Here is a 26,381-nt window from a genome sequence, read left to right as displayed (position 1 = left end):
GTGTGCACACACAAAAAAAACTTTGAATTGATTTAAAATGAACCAGGTCAGTGTAGATCAATTTAGGCCACAACGACCCATGAGGAGATGCAAATTAGGATTCTCCTACTGAGACTGAAAATAGATTCCATCAAGTCTTCTCTAAGCAGATTCTGAAAATGTATCTTAAAAGGGACAGCTATAAAAATTCCAAGATTACTGTAGCAATTTGAGTAAGAGAAAATGGAAGATAGGACAGGAAATAAAAAGATATCTTAACAGAAAAAAATTTCCCAACATATAACCTAGTGTTTTTAATCAGTTTAGGAGGAAGAAACCATTGGAAGAAAAAAATAAAAGAGCAATGTACTAACAATTTTAGACCACCTGCACTTGTCAATCATAATTTCTCCTGCAAAAGTGATAAAGGGCAGTTCCAAATATGATAGAAAACACTGCATGTGCATGCATATATTCTTTCCCGTGTGTGAGGTACTTAACAGACACTTTTTGGTTTTCCAGGTGGTTTACAAAAAAGCTAATAGCTAATTCATAAAGCCCCCGCACCAAAAACTGGAGCTGACTTTATTTGAGGGTCGCATTGCTATCACACACCGATTGTTTCACTGATGTCATGAGATCAAAATATGGAAAGTGGAAATGATTTTACAATTACTTTTGGTGTATTTCCCTGTAGCACAATGAGCGGTTTCAATTTATTACCGGAGTGAAGTAGAATCCCCATTCTGACAACCCCAGGTGTAAGATACTTCACTTTAAATCTCTATTGTTTAACTTTAGAACTATTGGATAATAATGTGCTCCTTAAGGGTGTATTCATTGGCAAACATGTTTTAGTGTGGGTGAAACTGTAGATCACCCAGTTTAAGGATCTTAGCCCTGCCTCTGGCACTAACTAGCTGGGTGTAACACAGCCTTGAGCCTCTCAACACTTTAATCTCCTCATCTCAGCCTCTCATTTGAGCCCCTATTACCTTGTCTGAACTCCCTGAGCTTTAGTCAACCTGTTTAGTTCTTTCACTGTTTCATTTTATAACAACCAAGACTCCGTTTTAATACCATAAGGCAAGAAATAAAGACCAATATTATAAAACAAACACCTTAAGCAGTGTTAACTAGACTTCAGAACAAAAACCATTACCAGAGCTAAAAAAAAAAAAAAAACAAAAAAAAAACGACATTATGAAATAATGGGGGGGAAATCAATTCACTAAAAATAAAAAACAATCCTAATTATGCATGGACCTAAAAGCTGTGCTTACAAATACATGAAGCAAATATGGAAGTGAAAGAGAAATAGACAAATCTATACTTCGGATTTGAAGTATCCATAATACTTGGACACTTCAACAATTTTCTCCCAGCAATTAATGTGTAACAAGTAGACAGAAAATTAATAAGGATATTAAAACCAGAAAATTAAAAACCGAAAATTAATAAGGATATTAAAACCAACACTATCAACTTTATGTAATTAACATTATAGAACATTCCAACTAACAACAGAATATATTTTCATGTAGGTATGGAAGATTCACCAAGACACAGTATTCTGAGCCATAAACCATAATACATTTAATAAAAATCATAAAAAGTCCATTCTAAGACTACTTAAAAACTTAAATTAGAAAACAGTAAAAGGAAGGTATCTGGAAAAATCTCCAAATACTTGGAATTAAACTACACCTCCTAAACAACCCATGAGTCAAAGAGGAAGTCATAAGAAAATGAGAAAACATTTTAAATTGAAAGAAAACAAAATTTTTTTATTTTGTAAAATGCAGTTAAAACAATGTTTAAAGATAAATGTTTACATTAGAAAAAAAGAAAAAAGAAAAGGCCCCAAATTGGTGATCTAAGCTTCCACTTTAAGAAACTGGGAGGGGCGCCTGGGTGGCTTAGTCGGTTGAGCGTCCGACTTCAGCTCAGGTCATTATCTCAGGGTCTGTGAGTTCAAGCCCCGTGTTGGGCTCTGTGCTAACAGCTCAGAGCCTGGAGCCTGCTTTGGATTCTGTGTCTCCCTCTCTCTCTTCCCCTCCCCTGCTCATGCTCTGTCTCTCTCTGTCTCAAAAATAAATAAAAACATTAAAAAATTAAAAAAAAAAGAAACTGGGAAAAGAAAAGCAAATTAAACTCTAAGTAGAAGAAAATATAAATAAATATGGATGCAATAATCAATGAAATTGAAAGTGGAAAAAACAATAGAGTAAATGGAAATCAAATGCTTTTTCTTTGCAAAGATCAGTAAAAATTATAAATGTCTAGCAAGACTTACCAAGCAAAAGAACACAAAAATGGAAGCTACCAATTATCAATATCAAACTAAAAAAAGAAACATTATTACAGATCCTATAGACATTCTAATGATAATATAATATTACAAACTATTTAATCCCTATAAATTCAACAGCTTAGATGCAATAGGCAAATTCCTTGAAAGGCAAAAACTATCAAAGTTCATTCAAGAAGAAATCAGTGTAACGTGACTACTCTAATATATATAAAGGAACTGAATTCTTAAAATCCTTCCAAGAAAGGAAATACTGAACCCATTAGATTCAATAATTCTCCTAAACCTTTAAGAAAGAAATCATATCTATTCTACAGTAACTCTTCATGAAAGTAACACTTTCTAATTCATATTATGAGGCAGCACTGCTGAGATACTAAAACCAGAAAATGTGTTACAAGAAAAAAAAAATCTGTGGATAAATATTTTTCATGAACACAGACATAAAATTTTTAACAAAATGATAGCAAATCAAGTTCAGGAATATATAAAAAAAAGATGATAAATTATGAGCCAGTATGTTTTATTTCAGGAATGCCATTTCAACACTGAAAAATCAATCATCATGATTACCATATTGCTAAAGAAGGAAAACAAATCACAAATGCCACAGTTAGATAATATATATTATAATGCATTCTAAAATTTGTATGTATTTTGCACATATTTGCAAAGAACAAGCATGTGTGTGTGTGTGTGTGTGTGTGTGTGTATACACACATCCAATCAAAACACATGCACATGGTGGCAAAGTAGTCAGTAGCCTATATATATTCACTCAAAATTATGACAAAGGTAGTATATCCTGATCTGTCATCTATCTAGAGACAGAATCTTTATCACGATAAACTCCTTGAAGCTGGGAATCGTGTTTTTCTGCCATTGTTTATCATAACTTCTTATAAAGCAAGTTCTCCTTTATCTTAAAGATCCTGTCTTAAAGATCTCTTAAAGATCCTGTGTGTGTTTATTATAATTGTTTTTTATTTTTTTCTTTTATTCTAGTTTCATCCTAATTTATCTTTCAACTGTTGATTTTCTCGCTAGTTCTCTTGTAGTATTCATTAGTGGGAATTTTGGTTGTAAGCTAATTTTAGGTGATGTTTTAATTTCTCTCTTCACCCATCACTTGTTTTCCTTCTCTCTCTTTCTTTGCTCAACCTTTCCTGTGTCTTTGTTTTTACAACCATTTTCTTCAGGTTGTCGCAGTGTTCTGGTGTTCTAATACAAAATAAGGTCACATGTTGGCTTTGTGGAGCTCTCCTTCTCTAGTGATATGAAGATATTGTAAATCAATGAGCCAAGAGAATCTTAGCTCAGTACCTAGTTTAGAGCTTGTATCTGTGTCCTCTTAATCTCCTGGGAATGCAGCCTGATCTCAAGTGTAGGCTCAGGCAGGATTAATAGCAGCTATCTTCAGCCCCTTTGAAGAGAGAAGGGAAGCTGACAGAAATTATAGTAGTAGGTCTGACTACACCTCCCCATCTTATGTTGGGGTGCTTTTATTCTCTGATACTCCACAGCAGCTGAACCCAAAGAAGTCTCTAGCGGCTTTTGGCCACCATGCTGATCCCCACTCACTACTCTCCATTTATGTTTTTTATATAAGGATAGGTTGTCCTCATTTTTTGTATGATTATGAATTTTTACTTTTAAAACCATTTTTATGTACCTCCTATGTGTCTGGAGCAGTTAGAAGGGATGACATGCTCTGGGGCTTCAAGTATGTACTTCCCACGCTAGCTTGGTTAGAAGTCTTGTACCTAAAACACTCCAAGTATTTGCTTAAGTGACTCATATAAATTTTGCCTAATAGGAAATATTGCAGTTATGTTATACTGACTTATTTTCTTTCCCTTTACTTCCAGCACTGTGTATTACGTGAAATCAAAATGAGTGTCTCTTTGAGGTTAACAAGAATTAAGCCTTTGGGATGATTATCAAGCATCTTTGAGGCCGCAAGACCATTTGATGGTATATGTAGAAATTGACTTAGGCACATTTCTGTTTCAGCCTTATTATTTTGTTTACATACTTACCTGTAGAAAATATAGATATTAGAAATCACATTTTATGCTATTGCCTTGGAAACATCAACTTTCTGTTATTCTCAACTATATCAGTAGCATTCCTTGCCCCCTGATGCTAGGGAAAGTAGAACTCTCTGTAGACTACAAGGACCAACTCTTATTTGCACTAAAGCTTTTATTCTTTGATCCATTAGCAGGTTGATGTCTCTTAATGTCAAAAGGTGCACAAAGCTTCAAAGACACATAGCACTGAGTTAGATCTTAAAAATACAAAATAAAAAAATTTTTTTTAATCTTAGGAACAAGTCCTGTCTTTTCCCTTATACTAGTGAATTAAAAATATTACCAGTTCATGCCTTAGTGGCCATTTACATTAAAAATCAGCAGCTGTGAAACAGGACCTCCTAATATTCTTCAATGTACTTGCCGTGCTAAGACTCCAAGAGCCTTGGTTTCTTAATGGTTTCTGAGTATCATTCCCCACTAAAAGGAACAAGGGCTCCTTGAAGAAATGGCTAACTTCAGAACTGGGCAGGAAAGATAGAAGGTGAAAAGTAAAGTATCTGGTTCTAGAAAGTCTGGAAGCACTTTTTTAAAAATACTGAGGGGCACCTGGGTGACTCAGTCTGTTGAGTGTCCGACTTTGGCTCAGGTCATGATCTCGCGGTTTGTGAGTTCGAGCCCCTCCTCCGACTCTGCGCTGACAGCTCAGGGCCTGCTTGGGATTCTGTGTCTCCTTCTCTCTCTATCCCTCCCCCGCTTGTGTGTGTGTGTATGTGTGTGTGTGTGTGTGCGCTCTCTCTCTCTCTCAAAAATATATAAATGTAAAAAAAATTTTTTCTCAAATACTGAGACATATCAAAATGACACAGGAATCTGACTGAAGGTCTCCCTTAGGCAATATACAAGACCAAGTAACGATGAGAATAACAGATTAAAACTCATTGAGAAAAACAAGGATCAATAAAATTATACGGTTATAAATAAGGGTTATAAATGAGTAAATAATTGTATAAATAAGTAAAGAAGGAGAAAGGGAAAGCTCTTTTGGAAGAAAGAGGACTCCTAAATGCAGTAGAAACAATAGAGATAGAAAATTTTGCAACTGTGATTGCTGTGCAAGAAATATGAAACAAAAAAAATCAATGAATACTGAAACTAGTGGGTAGAGGTTTAAGAGCAAACAAGGTATTAAGATAGTATCAAAATATTTTCTGATAAATTAATTACCGATAGAATATAGAGTAAGTCTATGGTGGAAAAATCTATTAGACACGACCTTAACCAAGAGTTGAAAATTAAAATCACCAATAATCAAATAGACTAATATCCTTGATATGATACACTGAGAAGGACATATCCTTTCTGTGCTTTTGTTGCTACAGATGAATAACCTGAATCTAATTATGAGGAAAAATTTAACTCATATCATGTTTTGTTCTACAATGTAGTTTTCTGTCATCTGTAAAAATGTCAAGATTAAAAAAAAAAAAAAAAACATAAAGGTTGAGGAATGGTTCCAAACCAAATGAGACAAGAGAGACATGACAATCAAATGCAATGTGTGATTCTGGACTACATCCTGGAGCGTGGGGAAAAAAATTGCTATAGAAGAACTTTCAAAAAAAATTGGACACATTTGAATATGGACTGTGAATTATAGGTTAGTACTGTATCAATTTCAATATCCTGATTTTGGTAATTGTTCTGTGTTTATATAAGAGAATGTTCTTGTTCTGGGGAAATATACTGCAATATTTAGGGATAAAGGGACATGCTGTCTGAGATTTACTTTCACATGGTTTGGTAAAAATGTATGTGTGTGTATGACATACATACATCGTATGTGTGTTTATGTGGCTGTGTGAATAGATAGATGTATAGACAGGTAATACGCATTGCATGATAAAATGAATGCAGCAAAATGCTAACAATCTATGATTCCAGAAAAAGATACATATGGATATCCTTTGTACTTCTCTTGCAAGTTTTCTTTTGTTTGATATTGTATCAAAATAAAAAGCTATCCCCCCTCCCAAATACTTGCATTAGAATGCTAAACATTTATTCCCAAAATATTACAAATATTATTTTGCTCAAATCACTTTTGAAGTAATTTTTTAAAAATCATCTTTGAGGATATGTTGCTACTTCTCACACACAAACACGTACACACACAAATGCTGTTACACATGGCATAGTCGGATGTTTATTAGATATCTTAAACTTTCTATGTCCCAAACATGTTATTTTTGCCCATTTAGTCCTGTCTTTTCCCTTGATCTCATTTCAAGCCATTCTTATTTTAGTGAAATGGCAAAGTTCTCCCTCTTGCTAAGTTCAGACACATGGGACTTATTCCAAAGATCCCATTTCCCCTCCTTTTGTCCATCTCCAATTCATCAGTATTTACTGTCAGTTCTACTTTTAAACACTCTTCTCTGACTCCACTATTTCTTCCCTCCTCCAGACTCTCTATCACATCTCACCTGCCCTACAGTGCCACCCTCCCACCTAATGTCCCTGTATCTCCTCTCGCCTCTGTGTTCTCCATCACACTGGCCTTCCTGCTGCCCCTTCCACAGGCCAGGCTGACTGTTCTAATCTGAAGGCCTTTGTGGTTGCTATCTCACATACTCATTCTCCAAGAATTCACATGACTATCTCTTTTCATCATCCGGGTCTTTGCTCAAATATCACCTCTTCTGAGAGAACCTTCCTGACTATCCTGTATAAGGAAGCCATATTTTGCCTAACTTTTCATTCCATTGCTTGAACTTTTTCATAGCACTTCCCACACACTGAACTTATGATAACAGTTATTTTTAATATAGTTATTTTTATTCCCACATTAGAAGAGCCAGAGAGGAGAAAATTGCCTCTTCAGTCTTTTATCAGCAGAGTACAGTACCTGACAAATTGTAGATGCTCAGTAAATATCAAATGAGTGAAAATGGGCAAAAGCTACACAATAAATACAGACTTGCAATGTTATTGCTATGGGACAATAATATTACTCAATTCCTGAGTCAGCAGCTTGGGACTATGTTGATGGGGGCTGAAAAGTAGAAAAGATGGGGAGAGGAGAACAAGGGAGAAAACTACACAGCTTGATAAGACATCATGGAGGGCCAGATATAGTCTGGGATCTAGACTGTGCTGCCAGTTTGCTCAAAATGGCATTAATGTGTAGGTGGTTGCACCTGGAAGTATGGCATAAATGTAAATGATACCTAAGAGTCCAGCCCTGCTAACGTATGGTATGACCTTTAAGTTCACATTTATTCAGGTGCACCACACAGCATCTGTCAGAGGATATACAGTTCTCATATTCAAAAACATCTGTATGTAATGAGAGAAATCATTCCATATAGAATATAAATGAAGAGGAACTTTACGTTTTGAACAGGAGACATAACCATGATAATATGAATCACCATAGCATTTGGAAAGATCTTAGAGTTAAACTTATATATACCATGAAACTAGCGCATATTATAGATCGTGAAACTACTATAAAATTCCATTCTTCCAGCTCACTAACTGCAAATGTTTTCCAAGGACTTTGAGGCAGGAAATTAAAAGCAAAACATGCTAATGCCTATCCTGGTAATACTTTCACCGGAAATCAGCCAAAGCCTTGGACAGGCTTCCCTAAGTCAGTAGCATCCTTATCAGCAGACAGTTTTCCTGAAGAAAACTATCAAACAAACCACACCAAGAGAAGCACTACCAAAAGGCAAAGATTTTCAATGTAGATACAGAGTGGGAAATCTGCCTTTACTTTCTAACACTGCATTAGCACACTGTCAAATAAATATGCTGATAGACAAAGACAGGGAAAACCAGGTCAAGAAGATCAGCCTGGTTGGGAAGCTGTCTTGAGAAAATATTATATCGGTGAGGCATCAAACTGGAAGTTCCTCAGAGCTGTGGTTATGTCTAGCTTTCTATTTGTCACTGGGACCTCTACCTGACAAAGCTGTCACATTCAACTTCTTAAGCCATTCCATCAATGTCATCTGTGATTGGTAGTTAACATCATATGACAAGGCAGTGTCCATGAAAGGGTAGTCTAGAGCCCAGACCCTTAACCAGCCCTGAAGTTAGGCTGCCTAATATGTCAGCTGGGTCCAATTTCAGTAAAGGGATCTGAATGTACCAGAATGTTACTTTCTTATTCTCCTTAGAGTACCTTTGTTTAAAAAAAATTTCAGTTTCAATTTGCCATTTAAGTATACTGCCATCTCACTATTTTGGTGTATAAATTAACATTTTAAAGGTTGCTTTAACAGTTCGGCAATTCCAAACATCTAACACATATACACAACTACTAATTTAGGAACTTAAACTAAATAAATAATAAAATGTGCCCAACCATCTATCTACAGATTCACTCATCAGTGCATTGTTGGTAAAAGCAAGATGGGATGTCATGTACAACATGGTGACTATTGATAACACTGCTACGTAACACATAGGAAAGTCATTGGGCAAGTATTCCCTAAGAGTTCTCAGCACCAGGGGAATTTTTTTCTTTCTTCTTTTCTCCTTTCTGTTTACTTTATCTATATGAGAGGATGGATGTTAACTGAGCCTATTGTGGTAATCATGTCACAAAATATGTGAATCAAACTACTGTGTTGTATGTGTAAGTTTAAGACAGTGATGTACAAGTTTAAGACATCCAATTAGTCGTTAAAAAACCTGGCAGGGGGCGGGGGGATACAATAGGCTCTTGCAGAGCCAGACTTGGGTGGGACAGCACCACTTCCAATCTGAAACAGCTAGAGAAAGATCAGTAAAATTTTATTTCTAATGACTAATAACAAATTTCTGGAAGGGAAGAAGATTAGCCAACAAATCCTTGGGATTTATTTGGCTCCCCTAAATTCAACCCTATCAGAATTCTATATTTTCTCCTAACAGTCTTCTAGGCATATGCAGTACAAGCACAATCCAACAACAAATTATATCCTCTTTTAACTTAAAATTCCTGCTTGGCAATATGGTACTAATACTACTAACTGGCTAGAAAATAATAGTTTATTGATTGATTCTCCCAATATTTACTGCATATCTACCATATGCATCAGCTTGTATGTTACCAATAAGATATAGCAATGAACAAGACAGAAAAATCCCACATGACATTTTCATTCTAGGGATATTTAATGAGTTGGGAAAACCTTCACATTCTAAGAATAACTGAAAATAGCAGATTGCAAAATTCTATAAGCAAAATAATCACAATTATGCAAAACAAATAAGTTACTTATTATTAAGTGAATACTGCCATTTGATTGGAAAGACATCTGTGGAGAAATTGGGTGTTGCCTGAGAAAAGTAAATAGCTACTGTGACAGATCCCCACCATTTTATTACCTCTGTACTTTTGAGACAGATGCAAGTTTTATCAATGCAGGAAAGTAGATCACTCGCTAATGAGATTCATATAAACTAAGTTTTAAAAAATAGATGCACAAAAACAGAATGCCAGATATTGATTTACAAAAAGAACTAATTTAGCAGCATAATCTCTCCCTATAGGCAATTCCACACAGGAAAGCAATTTTGTTGTTTTTTTTTTTTTTTTAAGTTTGCATATTGAGCAAAAGATCAGAGCAAAGGAAATTAGATAGATTAGGGCTGCTTTCTACGATGCTCACTTTTCTCTGCTTCCACTGCTGACTAGCCTCCAAATTTACCCATTCTTTCTTTAGATGAGTTTATTCATTCAGAAGAATAAAGTAACTTGATTGAATGAGGATCTTTTGGTAAGTGTAATTTCTCCCCTTATCCATTAATATGTATTTCTGGGTTTTGAAGTTCATAAGGCGACAGTGATATCTTAGTGGTTAGCCACAGTGTGTACAGGGTGTGTGTGTGTGTGTGTGTGTGTGTGTGTGTGTGTGTGTGTGTGTTTACTGGGTAAGTCACCTCCAAAATGTAGATCTGTAAGGGAACACACTAAAATAGTAATAATGATTACCTAAAGGTGATAGGAAGAGGGATGTGAGGGCTTATTTCTTTTTCTCATTTTTTATGAAAAATATGTATGTTTATAACCAGAAAAGCAATTAAAGAAGATGAAGAAGATGGTGACACACCAATACTCCTGCCAAGAAAATGGGGAAAACAAGCTTAAATCATTCACTTTGCTAAAGTGGCTAAAACTTTGAAGACCAGTTAAGAAAGGTTTTCAAGGGAAGATGACCAAAGAGATCAGCTAATCCTTCTTAGATACTATTTCTCCATGTAACTTGTCAATTGTGAATGCAGAATAAGAGGCTAAAAATCTGGGCTTTGCTGGGTAGAGGCATACTGGTGGGAGACAGAAAAACTAGGAGAACTTCTGGTGGTCTTGTAAGGCTGGAGAGATAAAACTGAATAATTGATGAGCTTCAAAATCCAGCCAGTTTTTCTTTAGAAGTATTGCCAAATGCTAAAACTGTGCAGTGTGGGAAGCTAACACACTAGCAGAACACCTCTGAAAATCAAAGGAGCATTGGCAGCATAGTTTCCAAACTATGAGAGCCATCAGTTCCAAAACTCATGAAATATTTCAAAAAGCTTACAAATAAAAAATAAGATAAATACAAAGAAAATAACACTTAAGTATATCATATTTACAACTACTGAAAGCAAAATATAAAAATCTTCAAATGAGATCTGTATTAGCTTGCTTGGGGTCCTGTCAAAAAAAAAAAAAAAAAAGTGCCACAAACTAAGGGGCTTAAACAACAGATTTTTATTGTCTCACAGTTTTGGAGGCTGTTAGACAAGAAGATCAAGGTGTCAGCAAGGTTGTTTTCTTGTGAGGGAGAAATATGTTTCATGTTTCTGTCTAAGCTTCTAGTGGTTTTCTGACAATCTTGGCATTCCTTGGATGTGGCTGTATCACCCTGATATCTGCCTTTGTCTTCACATGACATTTTCCCTGTATATTTATCTGCATCCAGATTTCCCCCTTTATATAGGAACATTAGTCATACTGAATTAGGGGCCCACTCTACTCCAGTATGACCTCATCTTAACTAATTCCATATGCAATATCTCTATTTTTAAATAAGGTCACATTTTGAGGTACTGAGGGTTAGGACTTCAACATGTTAATTTTGAGACAACACCATTTGAACCCATAATTATTGCCTTAAATAAATGCATAACTTTAAATATAAATGTAGAAAAGACTAATAATTAATGATATTACTTATGAACAGGGATGCGATAATGATAAATGAATCATTAGCAAATCTATTTGAGTGGTATATAAAAACCATAATATATCATGATCATATGGGTATAATTCCAGGAATACAAGTTCAGTTTATCAATCAAAAATCAAGTGGTGTAATTTATTAGTTTAATTGAATAAAAAAACATATGATCATTTTAAGAGATATATGAATATGTTTGATAAAACCCAAGATCCTTTCATAATAAAAAATATCTTAGTAAATTAAGGAATAGGAATTACTTCTTAACTTGATAAAGATGATTTTTTAAGTCCACAGCTAATACCACACTTAATGATGATTCATTGAAACGTTTATCCGTGAGACTGGGACTTATTCAGGAAATGCACACTGTTATCACTTCTATTCAACTATAAGTTGAAGCCCAGTATAATGAGGAGAGACAAGTATACAAAACACATAAGTGCTGGGGTGAAGAAAGGAACAGAAAAACAGTATTATTATCCTCAGTGACTGTTGTACATAGAAGATAAAGATATCCATAGATAAATTTTTAGACAATGTCTATATTTAACAAGGCTACTATATACAAAATGCACAAAACACTGCCATTTCTTTATGACAACAAATAAATAGCAAATAAAAATTTTAACAATATACATTTATAAAATATCAAAAAGTCAAATATCTAGAAACAGTGCTAACAAAAGTATTTAATATTATATACTGAATATCACCAGATATTAAAGGACACCTCAGTAAATTTAGGAATGCACTATGATTATGAACTGAAAGGCTCAATACTCTAAAGATAGTATTTTTTCCCAGATTAATTCCTCTATGCAACATTCATTAGCTACTGCTAAAATCTGTGTGAAAACTAAAAGGGCCTGAAGAGTCTTAAGGCAATCCTAAAGTAGAAGAACAAATATTTTAATCAAGAGTCATTAGATAGGGGGTGCCTGGGTGGCTCAGTCAGTTGAGCGTCTGACTTTGGCTCAGGTCATGATCTCACAATTTGTGGGTTCAAGCCTTGCATCAGGCTCTGGGCTGACAGCTTAGAGCCTAGAGCCTGCTTCTCAGATTCTGTATCTCCCTTTCTCTCTGCCTCTCACTTGCTCATGCTCTCTTTCTGTCTCTCAAAAATTTAAAAATCTCAAAAAATTTAAAAAGATGATACAAAAAAAGATTTATTATACAGTCACAGAAATTCAGAGGATGATATTAGTTAAAAATATAGAAGCAGACCAGTGGCACAAAACACAGTCTAGGAAAAGACCACTCACATACAGTTATTTGCTTTAAGGTAATCCTGCAGTGCAGTGAGGAAAGGCTATCTTTTCCTCTTTTTCAATAACTGTGCTGGATCCATTGGATATCCATAGAGAAGAAACATTTTGATATCTATGGTACCATTTATAAAATTCCATCCCTTATATATTGTAGTTTTTAATATGAATGACAGCTTCCAGGCAAGATGAAGTAATGGAATTTTATGTATGTTCCTGTTTGAAAAATTGCTTTTTTTAAAAAAAAGTAAAATTGATAAATACAGATTTTTAAACCTATTGTTAACACTGGACATCAAATGATGATAGACAGTAATCTTCAAAGACAAGAAACAGATGAGGTCCCATTATCCTAACTCAACTGCCTAGGCAAAGTCATCAAACCATGGTGTAGGGAGGGAGAATCCAGGAAGAACTCAGCGGTTGCTTGAATTGAAGAAATGGAGCTGATTGGACAAGGAGGCCAAAACAGCCAGAGTTTTCAGGGCCAGATGCTGGAGAAGGCCCTACTCAGCTGAGTGATGGTCAACCCATGCATGTGAATGAACTACCAGGGACTGGAAAAACAGACACTGGAAAAAATTAGAGAAAACAATCCTTGGTGTTCATACAGGACCAAAAATAGTCCATTTCCAATCACTTTTTCTCCTTCTCTTCATTATCCCACCTTAGTGGCTAGAATTGCAGAAAGTGGTTATTGTGTTTTTATCTTTTACTAGATTTACTATTTACAATAAAAATTACAGGATCTTTTGGATGATTTGCAACCCATACAGAAGTAAAATTCATGACAAGAATAACACAGAGGCCAGGAGGGAAGAAAGAAAAGTATAGTGTTGATATGTGAAGTATTATAATAGCACTGGGAAGCTGACTGTGATAAGCTAAAGATGTATACCATGACCCATATAAGCAACCACATAAATAACAAAGGGTTATAATTAATAAGCCAACAAAGGAGATAAAATGAATCATAAAATGCTCAATTAACTCCCAATTAATTAAAAAATAAGCACAAAAAAGAACAAAAAGGCAGCAAAGAACGGGCAGGATAAAAGAAAACAAAGATAGTAGCATACTGAAACCAAATCATATTAATGATTACATTTATTTTTTCATGTTTATTTATTTTGAGAGAGAGAGTGAGCAGGGGACGGGCAGACAGAGGGGGAGAGAAAATGCCAAACAGGCTCTTCACCATCAGCACAGAGCCCCATACAGGGCTTGATCTCGCAAACTGTGAGATCATGACCTGAGCCAAAATCAAGAGTCAGACACTTACACAAGTGAAAAATCCATGTGCCCCATGTTGATAATTACATTTAATGTATATGGCCTGAACACCACAATTCAATGGTAAAGATTGACAGATTGGCTACACAAGACTAAAGTAAAAGCTGCCTCTAAGAAACACACTCCTAACCACAAGTAGGTTAAAAGTAGCACAGAAAACCATATTCCATGCTAACACTAACCATACAACAAGCTAAAGTTTATCAAAAGAATGCTGGGGTGGCCATAAAAATGGCCATTTGTGGGAAAAGCCACAGAAAGCCACAGTGATCGTGAGTGATCCTCAAGTCTAGACAGAGGCCAGTGTGAGAAGGGTGACAGATGTGAGCCCATCAGCTACATTCTCTCCTCCTTATCCTGTCTTCCTCACTGGAACTACAACAAGCAGTTACTGTGTTTCTTTTGTTGTAACAAATGTTATATTTGGGTTCTTGTTTATAAAGAGTATTCGCCACTGAGGGGCAGGTGCTTAGAACAGAAGTTCAAGAGGCCACTGTCTCTACAGCAGGTCTAGTCTGGCGGCCCTCAATCCACTCTATGCAAAACAATTATCCAAATATAACAGGATACTGACCTTTTACCAGGTTATAATCTATGTAGAAAATCTAACATAAGCTCTTTCACCGCCTTACCTGGAGCAAAGAGACACATTATTGTCACAGTTTTTGTTGTAAATAAATTACTTTATCTTGTTGATTGTCAGAGGGCCTAGTTAGCAGATCAAAGGATATGTGAAAGCAAGTTTCTTAGTTAGCATAAAGGTGTTTCTATTTAGAAAATACATTTCAGGACATGACCTTTTTTATAGCCTAAATAAGAATTTGAAATTATTAAAATTATCTCTTGAGATAAAGAATTATTTTTCTCTAGAAATGCTATTAAGTATAGAAATATTTTTCATAGGCATTATTTCATTTAATCCTAATATCATGAAACTCATGAGGCATATAGAATTATTCCAATTTCATATTTAGAAACTGTGGCTCTGACAGATCCATTGCTTCAATTCACAAAGCTAGTATTTGAACTAAAACTGGAACTAAAGTTTTTCAATAACAATTAAAGTATCATTAATGCTATATCACAGCTACCTCATAACATATGTTGCTAATAAATTTAACCTGAACAATTGGCCCTTAAAGTGAAAATTATTTTTAAAACTATAATCTCTTTAAGTTTGAAAGAGAGTAATGAGAAAAAATGTTGCTTTATTTAGTATTGATTTTAATGTCAGAACCAGGGTCTATATTTAACTATCAAATTGACTATTTTATTTTTCCAGACATGTTAACCTAATTGAGTTGCTCTGGTACCATCCATTAAATTTAATCAAAAGCATTGGGGAAAACATTTGTCATTCTTGTAAAGACTCAAATCATGATTCATTGGCTCACTATTTCAAACATATTTGCTCCAATGTGCTGTGCCCTCTACTTTTCAAAATAATATAAGGTACTTTGAGTTATAATTACTTATACCCTTAAAGGAATTATTTGATCCAAGAGTTCCATTTTAGCCTTATTAATAAATCAGTTAGAATACTTGTTGAACATTTATTATCAGATGAATGCAGAAAACACAGGAATAAAATATATTATCCTAATTCTCAACAGGTTTACAATCTAATGTTGGAAATAACATAAAGGCAAACACTAAATTACAGAGTAAGGAGATACTGAAGGAAAATTAACTTTAAACAATGGGAAGTAATAATAAACATACGGTAATAAAATTATCAGTATACAAACCATGTAAAATAACGTAATTTTAGGTCTAATCTTTGGGGCATGCTCTAAGTGCTGTAAGATTTCTGAGTTGGGAAAATAATGTGGTCCGGGATATCCAGGAACACTTCACAAACTCCAAAAATTACTACTGACGTGGGTATTACTCAGGAGACAAGGTAAATGAGGGCAATTTTATCCTTGGATGGAGTGATTCTTATCCTGTTACAGATCGATCATATGTCAAGAACCCAGTCTCTACTTCTCTACTCAGAATGAGGGGACACCTCATAGGTAAATAATTCATTCAGTGACGTAAAATATTAGTCCAATAGTAAAGTACAGACTAAGTTTCAAGAGGGTCAAACCTAGAAATGGAGAAATTGCATTGAGGTTACTATAAGTATCATGGCAAAAGATGATGAGGGCTTGGACTTGGGGATTCACAGTAGAGAGGAGAGACACCGGTGTATTGTAATATATTTTGTCAACAGAATTCTCAAGAGTGCTAGTGAGCTGAATATAGTGCTGAGCAGAAGCCTTGAAGAGGAAAATTAACATATCTTACTGAGTTCTGTTATTTGAGAAATGCAACTTTGTTAACTCCAGATAGCAAAGATCTTCCTTTGGTTTGCTATTCATTGTTCTCCTTCCATTTGTATAACTGAAGCAAGACTACACTTGATTTCTATTAGCAATTGAGACTAGAGACAAAATTTTAAATCTTTTGTAGTGAAGGAAGTTCTGGTACAGAAAAGAGATGACTTGGAACATACTTAAAATTCGGAGTATAAAAAAGGAGAAAAGACCCAGCCAGGATCAACACCCATCTTCAGACTGAAATAATGTGAAAAATAAAATTTCATAAAGCCTAGAGTTAATTTTAAATAATTTTAATGTACTTGTAAAACTCAATACAAAAATGTTAAAAATTGGGGCGCCTGGGTGGCGCAGTCGGTTGAGCGTCCGACTTCAGCCAGGTCACGATCTCGCAGTCCGTGAGTTCGAGCCCCGCGTCAGGCTCTGGGCTGATGGCTCGGAGCCTGGAGCCTGTTTCCGATTCTGTGTCTCCCTCTCTCTCTGCCCCTCCCCCATTCATGCTCTGTCTCTCTCTGTCCCAAAAATAAATAAACGTTGAAAAAAAAATTTAAAAAAAAAAATGTTAAAAATAATGTAGAAAAAATTAAGGTTGTTAAAAATTAACATTTCTACTCAATTTTGTGGTGAATTTAAAACTGTCCTTAAAAAAGTGTATCTCAAAAATAAATGGATAACATGACCTTGAATATAAACACCCAGATTATTCTAAAAAATTATGGAGAAGAATATTTCAATAGGAAAAATGTGAAAACAATTTAATTTTAAAATTTATATAAAGGGCAAATAGAAGAAGTAATAGATACCTAAAATAGCTGTCATTTACTGAACATTTATTATTTGGCAGGAACTATTCTAAATATCTAATCCTCTTGGCAGTAAAAACCTACAATTTTAAATAGGTTCAAAAAAGAGAAGAAAATATTTTCAATATTAAAAACTTAAGAAATCACATAACACTTAAACAATATGGTTTCCAAAAAGTAAGTAATGAGAAAAGGAACATATTCGCTCACCCTAAAAAGAAACAGATGCTGAGATTGGAAAAACATAAAATCCCAAAATAGACTTTTATTTAGGCATACTGAAAAAGAAAATAATACAAAGATATTGAGAAAATAGGTAAAAACTATGTAAAAATACCAATATATCATTAAAAAGTACTGTTGGTAGTAGTGATAAAAAATGAGGTAGAATATACCAGTAATGCAAGAATAGTTTAGCATTAAAAAATTATCTATGGAGAGGATCCTGGGAAGATGGCGGCTTAGGAGGACGCTGGGCTCACCGCGCATCCTGCTGATCACTAAGATTCCACCTACACCTGCCTAAATAACCCAGGAAACTGCCAGAAGACTAGCAGAACAGATTCTCTGGAGCCAAGTGCAGATGAGAGGCCCACAAAAGAGGGTAGGAAGGGCGGAGAGGTGGTGCGCTCCACGGACTAGCGGGAGGGAGCAGGGACGGAGGGGCGGCCCGCCAGCCAAGCAGAGGCCCCGAGTCTGGCTTGCAAAAGTGGAGGGGCCAGACGAAGTGTGTTCCGACAGCAAGTGGGACTTGACATCTGGAAGGTTATAAGCTAACAGCTCTGCTCGGAGAATGGGAGGGCTGGAGGACAACAGGAGGGAGAGTTGTTGAGCCCCGGACAACAGAGCTCAGCTTGGCGGGGAACAAAGGCACTCGCCAGCGCCATCTCCCTCGCCCATCCCCCAGCCAAAATCCCAAAGGGAACCAGTTCCTGCCAGGGAACTTGCTAGCTCCGCGCAAACACCCAACGCTGTGCTTCTGTGGATCTATCCCTCTGGTGGGTCTGACTCCCTCCCAGTGCCGCAGGGCCCCTCCCAAAGCGGATCTCTGAAGGAAAAGTGAGCTGAGCCTACACCTCCTGCCCCTGTGCACCTTGCCGATCCACCCCAGCTAATATGCCGGATCCCCAGCACCACAAGCCTGGCAGTGTGCAAGTAGCCCAGACGGCCACGCCACCCCACAGTGAATCCTGCCCCTAGGAGAGGGGAAGAGAAGGCACACACCAGTCTGTCTGCGGCCCCAGCAGTGGGCTGGGAGCAGGCATCAGGTCTGACTGCAGCCCCACCCACCAACGCAGTTATTCAAGACAGCACAGGGGAAGTGCCCTGCAGCCCCACACCACTCCAGGGACTATCCAAAATGACAAAACGGAAGAATTCCCCTCAGAAAAACGTCCAGGAAATAACAACAGCTAACGAACTGATCAAAAATGATTTAAACAATATAACAGAAAGTGATTTTAGAATAATAGTCATAAAATTAATCGCTGGGCTTGAAAACAGTATAAAGGACAGCAGAGAATCTCTTGCTACAGAGATCACGGGATTAAGGAACAGACAGGAGGAGCTAAAAAATGCTATCAATGAACTGCAAAATAAAATGGAAACCACCACGGCTCGGATTGAAGAGGCAGAGGAGAGAATAGGTGAACTAGAAGATAAAGTTATAGAAAAAGAAGAAGCTGAGAAAAAGAGAGATAAAAAAATCCAGGAGTATGAGGGGAAAATTAGAGAACTAAGTGATGCACTAAAGAGAAATAATACACGCATAATTCGTATTTCAGAGGAGGAAGAGAGAGGGAAAGGTGCTGAAGGTGTACTTGAAAAAATAATAGCTGAGAACTTCCCAGATCTGGGGAAGGAAAAAGGCATTGAAATCCAAGAGGCACAGAGAATTCCCTTCAGACGTAACTTGAATCAATCTTCTGCACGACATATCATAGTGAAACTAGCAAAATACAAGGATAAAAAGATAATTCTCAAAGCAGCTAGAGATAAACGTGCTCTAACATACAAAGGGAGACCTATAAGACTCATGACTGATCGCTCCACTGAAACTTGGCAGGCCAGAAAGGAATGGCAGGAGATCTTCAATGTGATGAACAGAAAAACCATGCAGCCAGAATCCTTTATCTAGCAAGTCTTTCATTTAGAATAGAAGGAGAGATAAAGGTCTTCCCAAACAAACAAAAACTGAAGGAATTCATTACCACTAAACCAGCCCTACAAGAGATCCTAAGGGGGATCCTGTCAGACAAGGTACCAGAGACATCGCTACAAGCATGAAACCTACGGACATCACAATGACTCTAAACCCGTATCTTTCCATAATAACACTGAATGTAAATGGACTAAATGCGCCAACCAAAAGACGTAGGGTATCAGAATGGATAAAAAAAACAAGACCCATCTATTTGCTGTCTACAAGAGACTCATTTTAGACCTGAGGACACCTTCAGATTGAGAGTGAGGGGACAGAGAACTATTTATCATGCCATTGGAAGTCAAAAGAAAGATGGAGTAGCCACACTTATATCAGACAAACTAGACTTTAAATTAAAGGCTGTAACAAGAGATGAAGAAGGTCATTATATAATAATCACAGCATCTATCCATCAGGAAGAGCTAACAATTATAAATGTCTGTGTGCCGAATACAGGACCCCCCCAAATATATAAAAAAATTACTCACAAACATAAGCAACCTATTGATAAGACTGTGGTAACTGCAGGGGACTTTAACACTCCACTTACAGAAATGGATACATCATCTAGACACACGGTCAATAAAGAAACAAGGGCCCTGAAAGATACATTGGATCAGATGGACTTGACAGATATATTTAGAACTCTACATCCCAAAGCAACAGAATATACTTTTTACTCGAGTGCACATGGAACATTCTCCAAGACAGATCATATACTGGGTCACAAAACAGCCCTTCATAAGTATACAAGAATTGAAATTATACCATGCATACTTTCAGACCACAATGCTATGAAGCTTGAAATCAACCACAGGAAAAAGTCTTCAAAAGCTCCAAAAGCATGGAAGTTAAAGAACACCCTACTAGAGAATGAATGGGCCAACCAGACAATTAGAGAAGAAATTAAAAAATATATTGAAACAAACGAAAATGAAAATACAACAATCCAAATGCTTTGGGACGCAGCGAAGGCAGTCCTGAGAGGAAAATACATTGCAGTCCAGGCCTAGCTCAAGAAACAAGAAAAATCCCAAATACAAAATCTAACAGCACACCTAAAGGAAATAGAAGCAGAACAGCAAAGACAGCCTAAACCCAGCAAAAGAAGAGAAATAATAAAGATCAGAGCAGAAATAAACAATATAGAATCTAAAAAAACTATAGAGCAGATCAACGAAACCAAGAGTTGGTTTTTTGAAAAACTAAACAAAATTGATAAACCTCTAGCCAGCTTCTCAAAGAGAAAAGGGAGATGACCCAAATAGATACAATCATGAATGAAAATGGAATTATTACAACCAATCCCTCAGAGATACAAGCAATTATCAGGGAATAGTATGAAAAATTATATGCCAACAAACTGGACAACCTAGAAGAAATGGACAAATTCCTGAACACCCACACCCTTCCAAAACTCAATCAGGAGGAAATAGAAAGCTTGAGCAGACCCATAACCAGTGAAGAAATTGAATCAGTCATCAAAAATCTCCCAACAAATAAGAGTCCAGGACCAGATGGTTTCCAAGGGGAGTTCTACCAGACGTTTAAAGCAGAGATAATACCTATCCTTCTCAAGCTATTCCAAACAATAGAAAGGGAAGGAAAACTTCCAGACTCATTCTATGAAGCCAGTATTACTTTGATTCCTAAACCAGACAGAGACCCAGTAAAAAAAGAGAACTACAGGCCAATATCCCTGATGAATATGAATGCAAAAATTCTCAAAAAGATACTAGCAAATCAAATTCAACAGCATATAAAAAGAATTATTCACCATGATCAAGTGGGATTCATTCCTGGAATGCAGGGCTGGTTCAACATTAGCAAATCAATCAATGTGATACATCACATTAATAAAAGAAAGAGAAGAACCATATGATCCTGTCAATCGATGCAGAAAAGGCCTTTGACAAAATTCAGCAACCTTTCTTAATAAAAACCCTCGAGGGGCGCCTGGGTGGCGCAGTCGGTTAAGCGTCCGACTTCAGCCAGGTCACGATCTCACGGTCCGTGAGTTCGAGCCCCGCATCAGGCTCTGGGCTGATGGCTCAGAGCCTGGAGCCTGTTTCCGATTCTGTGTCTCCCTCTCTCTCTGCTCCTCCCCCATTCATGCTCTGTCTCTCTCTGTCCCAAAAATAAATAAACGTTGAAAAAAAAAATTAAAAAAAAAAATAAATAAAAACCCTCGAGAAAGTCGGGATAGAAGGAACATACTTAAACATCATAAAAGCCATTCATGAAAAGCCCACAGCTAACATCATGCTCAATGGGGAAAAACTGAGAGCTTTTTCCCTGAGATCAGGAACACAACAGGGATGCCCACTCTCACCGCTGTTGTTTAACTTAGTGTTGGAAGTTCTAGCATCAGCAATCAGACAACAAAAGGAAATCAAAGGCATCAAAATTGGCAAATATGAAGTTAAGCTTTCACTTTTTGCAGATGACATGATATTATACATGGAAAATCCGATAGACTCCACCAGAAGTCTGCTAGAACTGATACATGAATTTAGCAAAGTTGCAGGATACAAAATCAATGTTGCATTCTTATACACTAATAATGAAGCAACAGAAAGACAAAGAAACTGATCCCATTCATAATTGCACCAAGAAGCATAAAATACCTAGGAATAAATCTAACCAAAGATGTAAAAAATCTGTATGCTAAAATCTATAGAAAGCTTATGAAGGAAATTGAAGAAGATATAAAGAAATGGAAAAACATCCGTGCTCATGGATTGGAAGAATAAATATTGTCAAAATGTCAATACTACCCAAAGCTATCTACAGAGTCAGTGCAATCCCAATCAAAATCACACGAGCATTCCTCTCGAAACTAGAACAAGCAATCTTAAAATTCATATGGAACCACAAAAGGTCCCGAAGAGCCAAAGTAATTTTGAAGAAGACCAAAGCAGGAGGCATCACAATCCCAGACTTTAGCCTCTACTACAAAGCTGTCATCATCAAGAAAGCATGGTATTGGCACAAAAACAGACACATAGACCAATGGAATAGAATAGAAACCCCAGAACTAGACCCACAAACGTATGGCCAACTCATCTTTGACAAAGCAGGAAAGAATATCCAATGGAAAAAAGACAGTCTCTTTAACAAATGGTGCTGGAAGAACAGGAAAGCAACATGCAGAAGATTGAAACTAGACCACTTTCTCACACCATTCACAAAAATAAACTCAAAATGGATAAAGGACCTGAATGTGAGACAGGAAACCATCAAAACCCTAGAGGAGAAAGCAGGAAAAGACCTCTCTGACCTCAGCCGTAGCAATTTCTTACTTGACACATCCCTAAAGGCAAAGGAATTAAAAGCAAAAATGAACTACTGGGACCTTGTGAAGATAAAAAGCTTCTGCACAGCAAAGGAAACAACCAACAAAACTAAAAGGCAACCCACGGAATGGGAAAAGATATTTGCAAATGACATATCAGACAAAGGGCTAGTATCCAAAATCTATAAACAGCTCACCAAACTCCACACCCAAAAAACAAATAACCCAGTGAAGAAATGGGCAGAAAACATGAATAGACACTTGTCTAAAGAAGACATCCAGATGGCCAACAGGCACATGAAAAGATGCTCAACGTCGCTCCTCATCAGGGAAATACAAATCAAAACCACACTCAGATATCACCTCACACCAGTCAGAGTGGCCAAAATGAACAAATCAGGAGATTATAGGTGCTGGAGAGGATGTGGAGAAATGGGAACCCTCTTGCACTGTTGGTGGGAATGCAAATTGGTGCAGCCACTCTGGAAAACAGTGTGGAGGTTCCTCAGAAAATTAAAAATAGACCTACCCTATGACCCAGCAATAGCACTGCTAGGAATTTACCCAAGGGATACAGGAGTACTGATGCATAGGGGCACTTGTACCCCAATGTTTATAGCAGCACTCTCAACAATAGCCAAATTATGGAAAGAGCCTAAATGTCCATCAACTGATGAATGGATAAAGAAATTGTGGTTTATATACACAATGGAGTACTACGTGGCAATGAAAAAGAATGAAATATGGCCCTTTGTAGCAACGTGGATGGATCTGGAGAGTGTGATGCTAAGTGAAATAAGCCATACAGAGAAAGACAGATACCATAAGTTGTCACTCTTCTGTGGACCCTGAGAAACTTAACAGAAAGCCATGGGGGAGGGGAAGAAAAAAAAAAGAGGTTAGAGTGGAAGAGAGCCAAAGCATAAGAGACTCTTAAAAACTGAGAACAAACTGAGGGTTGATGGGGGGGGGTGGGAGGGAGAGGAGGGTGAATGATGGGTATTGAGGAGGGCACCTTTTGGGATGAGCACTGGGTGTTGTATGGAAACCAATTTGACAATAAACTTCATATATTGAATCTTAACGTCTGTTAAGCGTCCTACTCTTGGTTTCGGCTCAGGTCATGATCTCACTGTTCGTGAGTCTGAGCCCCCACAATACAGGCTCTGTGCTGACAGTGCAGAGTCTGTTTGGGATTATCTCTCTCCCTCTCTCTGCCCCACCCCCATGTTCTTTCTCACTCTCTCAAATAAAAAACTTTAAAAAATTATTTATGTAATTTGTAACAATAGATGAAGAAAACCAAATTTTTCAGTTCCAAGAGTAAAGCATTTTAAAACTCTGATCAAACAGTGAATTGGGGGGGGGGGGCACTTCTTAAACACTTAATACTAAGACTTTAGACAAATCTCTTTCTGACTCAGAGAAAAATGTAAAGATGCTCATTATCACCACTTCTTTTCAAGATTACACAGACATCCTAGCCTAGATATAACTAAAGAAAAAAATAAGCATATACCTAATATTGTTATTTGCATGTGATGTATACATAGAAATACAAGTGAATCCACAAACTAGCTAGTAGCATAGAGTGATCAATAGTTTTATGCTTTATCAATAAATTTTTCAAGAAATTTATATAATTACAGATCTAAATAAAATGGAGATCACCAACATTCTCAGTTGATCTATAAACCCATTACAATGAAAATAAAATTTTAACAAGGCTACTTATAGTATTGGGACAAATTCAACCTAAAATCTATAAAAAGTAAAGGATCAAGAATGGATAAAACCATGTTATTTATACATAAAAAAATAGAAAAGAAGATTTGCCCTGTCACACTGAAGGCTCATTTTAAAGCTATAATCATTAAAGCAGTGAGAAATTGGAACAGAAACAGAAAAACAGACCAAATAGAGAAACAGATTATATGTGTATGGTATATGACATAACATTACAAATCTGTTGCAAAGAATAGACTATTCAGTAAAAGAACATCAGGACAATTTGTGTTCCAAGAGGGAAAATGATAATAATAGATCCCTACCTTTTACTATGCACAAAAATAAAATATTCCAGATGGGTTAAAGAACACACTGAGAAAAGCAAAATGTTAGAGGTTTCTCAAGAAAATAAGGGAAAATAGTTTTAGGGTATCAAGATAGAGAAGAATTTTTTAATAAGATACAAAAATGCAGAATACTTAAAGGAAATTGTAAATTCAATACACTAAACAATTTTCATACATCAAAACACATTTAAAGAAAATGAAAACAAAATATCTATTTTGGGAAAAATCTGGGCAACACTTAAATTTAAAAATCAAATTAATGAGAAAAATTCAAACAACAGTAGGAAAAGAATAGCACAGGGTATGGTCAGGTATTTCAAAATAGCCAGTCAACCTTATTAAGAGATGTACAACTGTAGGAGAAGAGAATGAAAATCAAAGCAACAATGGGACACTATTTCACATACTGATAAAGAAACTTAAATCTCTTTAAGTTTTGGCAAAATTTTGGACTATCAGGAATTCTTACACTTAGCTCTATAAATTATATAATCATTTGGAGAACAATTTGGCAATAGCTAGCAAAGTTTAATATGCACACATGTGTGACTCAACAATTCCTTTTCTGGGTATGAATCTCTTGGAAGCTCTTTTTCATGTTCCCAAGGAAACATGAGCTAGAATATTCATTCTAACACTATAAATGAAAAATTTAAAAAGTTGGAATTACCTAATTATCCATTTGTAGCAGAAAGATGATCTGAGGTTTAATATTACATTTGTATAGTAGACAGCAGTGAATTAGATACAACCATCAGCATAGGTAGTTTTAAAATACATAACGTTGTGAGGAAAAAATTGCCACATCAGTGAACTTCAGAACCGCAATTCTAAGTAAAAAGGCATGCAAACGAAAGACATTAGAAAAATTTTAGTAAAAATTTAAAACACTGAAAAAAATTGCTTACTGATATATCTAGAATATGTACCTGGACACAAATGACACCCTGAAATCTTAGAATAGTGATTACTTCCAAAAAGAGAGTGAAGATACATGGAAAGAGGTGTGAAAATGTATTGGCAACTATAGTTGGTTTATCAAAAAATAGACAAAGAGAGAAAAAGAATATGAGCAAAGTGAAGGAAATGTGGAAAGAGCTCATGTCTCTTAAAACATATCCATGTATGTTCCATTATTTTTGTTATTTGGTTCATGTTGATAACTGTTTTATTTTCAATTTTATCTAAACATAAGACTCAAGTATAAAATATAAACCATATGAAGGTAAAAAGGCCATTCAAATTCTGATACTAAAGACAGAAAAACATACAAGATAATACTGACTCATATGACTATAGAAAAATTGAAAATTAGATAAAATGTTTGCATGGTTAAAACAAAAGAAAATAAATTTAAACATAAATGATTATTGGGAGCATGTAATACCAACATATAGGAAAAAGTATTAAACTTTTTAATATATCAAAAGAGTTGTGACTCAGAAAAAAGTATAGACGATTTTTTTAAATGGGCAAAAGAAGGCAACTGTGGCCAATAAAATTAGAAAATGAAAACATTGTGGCAAATAAATTAGCAAACCATTGCACCTTCAACTCAATAATAACTGGAGTTAATAATA

The 26,381-nt window shown here is 36.1% G+C and overlaps 1 protein-coding gene and 1 long non-coding RNA gene across 6 annotated transcripts in view; one reads left to right on the top strand and one right to left on the bottom strand.

Moving 5' to 3' along the window:
• Window positions 1-8,833, top strand: part of LOC147584227 (uncharacterized) — a 42,261-nt gene extending 33,428 nt beyond the window's left edge. For both annotated transcript variants that reach the window (XR_015243578.1, XR_015243588.1), the window contains exons 7-8: window positions 5,772-5,983; window positions 8,712-8,833. This is a non-coding gene — a long non-coding RNA (uncharacterized LOC147584227). The remainder of the gene's footprint in view (window positions 1-5,771; window positions 5,984-8,711) is intronic.
• The window catches only part of TMEM232 (transmembrane protein 232), a 215,870-nt gene that overhangs the window by 29,569 nt on the left and 159,920 nt on the right, over window positions 1-26,381 (bottom strand). The gene's annotated exons all lie outside the window — the stretch shown is intronic.

The sequence above is a fragment of the Puma concolor genome, chromosome A1 (genome assembly GCF_028749965.1).
Source record: "Puma concolor isolate L17-30 chromosome A1, mPumCon1.1.hap2, whole genome shotgun sequence".
In the NCBI taxonomy this organism is placed as follows: Eukaryota; Metazoa; Chordata; class Mammalia; order Carnivora; family Felidae; genus Puma; species Puma concolor.
The sequence above is the reverse complement of the archived record's forward strand: the minus strand, read 5'-3'. Positions and strand labels throughout refer to the sequence as shown.